Below are 6,649 nucleotides of genomic sequence, written 5' to 3' on the forward strand. Positions count from 1 at the left end.
ATTGTCATGAGATATTTCAATTCGATATACATGTAGTAGGTGTTTATAGTAATTTTGTATGTATGTAAATGAGACTATATTGTGTATATATATATATATAATGTGAGCATTAGCCAAACAATGAGCTTTCGATAAAAGTGTTGTTTCCATGTAAGTTACACACACTATGTGGAGAATGGCAAATCGAACAATGAGCTTTCGATAAAAGTGTTGTTTCCATGTAAGTTACACACACTATGTGGAGAATGGCAAATCGAACAATAACTTACATGGAAACAACACTTTTATCGAAAGCTCACACACACTATGTGGAGAATGGCAAATCGAAGTCATCCACAGAAAACGGGTTAAGTACGATTTGGACTGAATTGTACCTCGCGGTTCATGGAAAACGGGTTAAGTACGATTTGGATAGAATTGTATATCGCGGTTCATGGAAAACGGGTTAAGTACGATTTGGACTGAATTGTACATCGCGGTTCATGCATTTCGAATACTTACGCTCTCTATGTAAAAACAATTGTGGTTGGAATTAAGTTTCAGAAACATGGGTTTGAAAACACATATACTAATTAGTTTCTGTTATTGATAAATCTACAAATCACTTCTAACAGACTGAAACTGTATGATAATCCAAACAGTCTTGTATTTATCGAGGAAAAGTGGCTGAAGCGTGTCTACAATACTACAAAATTTTATAAATCAAAGAAATATACTTTAGTAATATTTAGTGTAAATATTTAGCCTCCAGATGATAACATCTACTTACTTAAACTACTGGTTTATGTACAAAATATTCACATATATTCATTATAATTGAAGCATTTATAATTAATTTTATTATTTTTATCCTCAAGTATTTGACAGAAATATTTTCATATTATATAAATAGATATCAGTTTGGCTGTTAGGAGAAATCGGAGGTCAGAAAATGGAACTTTATTAAACTACTGGTACCACTAAATAAGTATAAATCTTATTTCATCTCAAATAAGTGATGCATGTTAATCATATCAATTATATTTTAACAACAGTGAAACATATTATCGTTTTTCTTTAACATAAAAAGAAATAGGAAAAAGAGTTACGTCATTTTTGACAAGCATTATTAGTACTAATCTATACGTAAATAAGACAGATCAATCTGTTCTCCATATCTCTATACTGTTTTGTTCTTTCTTGCTTTATTTTAACCAAACCTTGTTGGGTAATCTAACTTGGCTAACAGGCTGAATACGTTGCAACAGTTTGGCATCTCTGCAATTTACAAAGCTCCCGTCTATTGGATGAAGGTTCTAAGAAACGTGTAACATGATTTCATAGGGACAATAACTCTTAATTTCAGAGATGTTGATTAGGCGATTAGTTTGTACATCGAATTAGTTAATGCAGCTGAAAAATATCAGGTCATAAAAACTGAATTAGATTAATTAATGCATTAGCAGTTTGTTTTACCTTAATAGAATATTTCGGGTAAACATCTCCAAACAGAAGCAGAAGAAATTATTTAAGAAAACTGTGTTTTGTGAAAATGAAAACAAAAATAAAATTTAATGTAACGTTAAGGAAAATAAATAAAGTTCACGTACATACATATGAAAGTCCCAATTAAAATTTCTAAATCTAAAGAATCTAAACTGCCAATTTTCCTTAAGCAATTTTCCGCTTATACTCCAGAGTAATTTCAATAAACGAGAAAGCCAAAGAGTATATTGCTGTAGTACATATACTTGGAAATCGTTAACATGATCTCAACTCTGAAACGATCAGAATAAATTTGGGAGGAAAATACATAAAAACAAGCCATATCTAGATATATTAAGAATGATTTCTATGAATTTTTTTCTTTGTATAATTCAAGAAGTTTAATGCAAAAGGTCACATGCTCAGGTTTAACTGACTATCGTAAGTTGAGTTAGTGGTTAACTGCTTGCTCAGCAGAAATAAACATACCCAGGTTTTAAAACAGGAATGTGATTTGAATCAGAAATCGATAATTTAAGGTAACTTATTTAGAGAGAACGAAATTACCAGGAGAAGGAAAAATAAAAAACTCGTTTGATTAGGTCTTGCTCGTTTGGTTGTTTTAGTGCAATATGATGTCTGCGTTATGTCCATCATGGGGAATCGAACCCTGGATTTCAATGTTGTAAGGTCGTAAACAGGTAGCCTCCAGAGATAACATCTACTTACTTAAACTACTGGTTTATATACAAACTATTCACACGTATTTATTATAACTGAAGCATTTATACTTATTTTATTTATTTTATCCTCACGTTTATTGACAGAAATATTTTCATATTATAAGAATAAATACCAGTGGTACATTTAAATTAGTATACGTCTTATTTCATCTTAGGTAAGCGACGCATGTTAATCATATCAAATATATTTTTAACAACAGTGAAATATATCATCGTCTTCCTTTAACAGAAAAAGAAATAGGCCAACTAGAAGTCGTAGTTGAATATGGACTCTTGTGATAGAAAATTATTTAAACGAAGAGACTAATGATAATGTTCAGTGATAAAGAACCAGTGGTTGAAGGTAACAATTACTTTATAAACTGAGAATAAGGAAAAATAAATAAAACAGTGTCAAATGTATTCTTGTTACTGTTACAGATAGTGAGGAAAGAACTCACTGTTGTTAGGTTTGGTTTGTTTTGAATTTCGCGCAAAGACACACGAGGGCTATCTGCGCTAGCCGTCTTCAATTTAGCGGTGAAAGACTAGAAGGAAGGCAGGAAGTCAATACTAACCACCGCCAACTCTTGGACTACTCTTTTACCAACGAATAAATGGGGTTGACTGTCACATTAAAACCCCCCATCCAAAGTCTGAAAGGGCGAGCATGTTTGGTGGGACGGGGATTCGAACCCTCGACCCTCAGATTGCGAGTCGAACGCCTTAGCCACCTGGCCATACCGGGCCATTATTGTTAGGGACGAGTGCAAAAAAACAACAACAAACAACAAAGCAGATAAAGGGTTAATATTATCGTTAAAGATCAGTAAGAAGGAAACACCGAATAAAGAATATTGGTGAAGACCTAGTGAGAAAGAACCAATGCATGAAGAGTTGTCGTTCTTGTTATAGACCAGTCAGAAAGAAATGATACATAAAAGGTTATCATTAGTGCTATAGACAAGTAAAAATGATTTAGAAGTTAAAAGTGTTCTTGCTGAAATAGACTAGAGAAACCAACAACCAATGATTGAAGGGTGATCATTGCTTTTTTAAACTAGTAAGTAACAAGCAGTGGATCTAGGGTTTTCATTATTATTTTATATTAGTGAAAAAGAACTAATGGTTAAAAGGTTGTCACAGTAAATAAGGTTTATTATTTTCTTTATCTAATGCTAGTGTAATTAACAGTACTGGTTGAAAACGTTTGATATATAAAATCGTTTTATATTTCTTATCTTGGGGATTAGTTCACATTGCTAGCTTAGCATATGGATTTAAAACTAACCTAAGTCTCCTAAGCGAGCTGGAACTCGTGAGATATTATTGAACTGGGGCTGAAAACACCGCTAATTGATGAATCAATTCATTTGTATCGTTATAAATACGAACAGTATATTCAATCATCTATATTAATTACTAGATTAAGGATTAGTTCTGATCTTTGTTATAGACCAATGAGAAAAAAGAAAACTGATAAAAGGTGGATCATTCTAGTTATACGTCAGTGTAACAGTTAATTGTACAGACAAATACAATATAATTGTTGGTTTGAAATGGTTAAGTTTGGTATAGAACAATGAATATATCTAAATGTATTTTGAATGATGAATATGTGTTTGTTGTAAGACAAGCTTGAAGGAACTCCTTCAACACTACTAGAGACTTAATCAATGTTTTTGTGTCTGTAAGTAAGTGTATATATAATATTTCTAACATCTCATTATTCTACCAAAACGTAATTTCTGGGGCACATCTCTTAGATTATTATTTTATTTTGATATAACTTAAATATAAGCTAAGAAATATTTAGTTTCAACCAAAGAGAATAAAAGCCTCAGGCTTAAATATGCTTTTTTAACCTTTTCAAGAACTATACATCATCAGCGTAAGTTTTAATACCTTAAGAAACAGCCCAACATCAGATATTTGTGACACATTTTACAAGTTTAAAATCAAAACAAAAGAATTTTTGGAGACTAAACTTCAGTATTTGTTCAAGGATAGTTCGTAAATTATTAAGCTTAATAAATCATCTATCAAGCCAGACAGGGCTTGTAGTATAAGTTATATACGTTAGAACGAGACTTTGTTTATATTTTTTAATTAAAATTGAATATGAAGAGAAAATACAGCATCTGGAGCGTTAAACTCCGTAATCAACCTATATTCCTCCTTCCCACAACCGCATAATATATGCCTGACCTGTGCTATGTTACTGACATTGGAAAATGGAAGCCATAATAAATATGTAAAAATAAAAAGTTAAGACATGCGTAGCCAAGAGATGTAGTGATAATTCAAACACATTGAATAATTTTAAAATGATAACACAAGAAACATAATTCATACTTTGGTTATTGGAATGATTGATTTACAAACAACCAGATCATCAATAAAATTGTGCTATTCATATATGCATGACCAACTCAGACCCACAGTTATAAAATTCATGTGAAATCATCAACTGCCTATAAATATTGTAGTAACTATCCAAGTTATTTTATTTTAATCAAGTTGTTCAAAAATACCATATGTAAACCAAAAAAATCTTGCATTGTAAACCTCGACTGACAAAAAACAATATAAAATATAAATTAACAATATGAAATCTTAAGGTATAATAATAATATTAACAAAACCACAATTAACCTGTGCTTGACTAGAAAAATAATGTACCCTAAAAGCAATTAAGTAAAGTCTATCAAAAATATAAAAAAAAGCTTATGACTGAAAATATATAGCTAGCAAATCGCTTCAGTTTTATTTATTGCTTTAGTTAGCCCCCCAGTGGCACAGCGGTATGTTTGCGGACTTACAACGCTAGAATCCGGGTTTCGATACCCGTGGTGGACAGAGCACAGATAGCCCATTGTGTAGCTTTGTGCTTAATTACAAACAAACAAACAAATAATGCTTTAGTTATTTATGTTTTTGTCATAAGATTGCTATCAAATGATAACTTGTTCTAAGTTATAGTCTTAGCAGTTGTCCATTAGGCCTAACTTGTGTAGCAAGATAATATTTGTTTCGATGGTTTATAAAGGATTAAACCATCGATCTACAAAGTGTTAAATTGATACGGAGGTAATTCCCATTAAAACGAATAATAAAAATCACAAAAATTAAATATTATATATTTAGAAATCTTTGTACAACACTTTAACGTTAATCAAATTAACTGAATGTAGTTTTAAATAAACGTTAGTACCGCCGTACAAAGAAATAATAAAAACGAGTCCTTTTTAAAAAAAATAAATCATTTTATTTGATACATCTCATGCTCCCCATTTCAACCGGATGTCACTCACTCGGTTTTCTGTTTTCTTAGCGCATATTCTATGAGTTTGAAAAATAAATTAAAGTTTAATAGATGTGAAGTTTCGTACAAAAATAAGACTAACAAATAAATAATTTGGTATTGTGAAGAATGATACGACACGAAATTGTTTCTAACAAACATCGAATAAATTCTACTTCAAACTCTGACTTTGTTTACTTTGTATATAAATCTGTAATTCCTTCCAATTGATTGCAGAGTCTATCGCCCAAGTTTTGATACCTCAGTAGTAAATCTAAGAAAAATTTGTAAGCACAAAAAATTTATTGTAGAAAACCTACAACATGTTTCGACAGCGCTTTGGTCTGTCTTTTTCAGGTATACAAAAACTAAGCATATAAGGCTTATATACAAATACAAAACTCTTGAGAATGGCTTATAGATCAAATGAATGTTGTCAGTGAGGGTGTGGAAATTTTACAAGCGAGGTTCATAACTTAAGGAATATGTCAGGGCTGGTCAGGCATGGAAAATAATAACACGAGAATAAACTCATCTAAAGTTTGTTAATGTTATCTGGACCACAGTCAAGTTTAGGGTTAAATCACCTGCTTTTATAATTTCAATAGTTTCTAAACAGTCAAGTTCTTTTTTAATTTTACTGATGTAGGATAAAAATTCCATACCTAGGGAAAGATTTGTTTTACGGTTTTAAAATTTAATAGTAGCTCTATCTACCGGGTGGTTACGGTGCTCGACTTGCAATCTGTGGGTTCGAATCCCCCTTCCCACCAAACAGTCTCGCTCTTTCAGCCGTGGGGGCGTTATAAAGTGACAGTCAATCTCACTATTCGTTGGTAAAAGAGTAGCCCAAAAGTTGGCGGTGGGTGGTGATGAGTAGCTGCCTTCCTTTCTAGTCTTACACTGCTAAATTAGGGATGGCTAGCGCAGATAGCCCTCGTGTAGCTTTGCGCGAAATTCAAAAACAAACAAACAACTTATAGTATTTTGGCACTTGTGTATAAAGTTAAAATCATAAATAATATTCAACGTTAAACTGGTACACTTTTTGAAAGCCATAGATAGGCCTAAATAAAATTGTGTACCAGTTTAACGTTGAATATTATTTATGATTTTAACTTTATACACAAGTGCCAAAATACTATAAGTTGTTTGTTTG

Source organism: Limulus polyphemus, unplaced genomic scaffold (assembly GCF_000517525.1).
Source record: "Limulus polyphemus unplaced genomic scaffold, Limulus_polyphemus-2.1.2 Scaffold71, whole genome shotgun sequence".
Classification (NCBI taxonomy): Eukaryota; Metazoa; Arthropoda; class Merostomata; order Xiphosura; family Limulidae; genus Limulus; species Limulus polyphemus.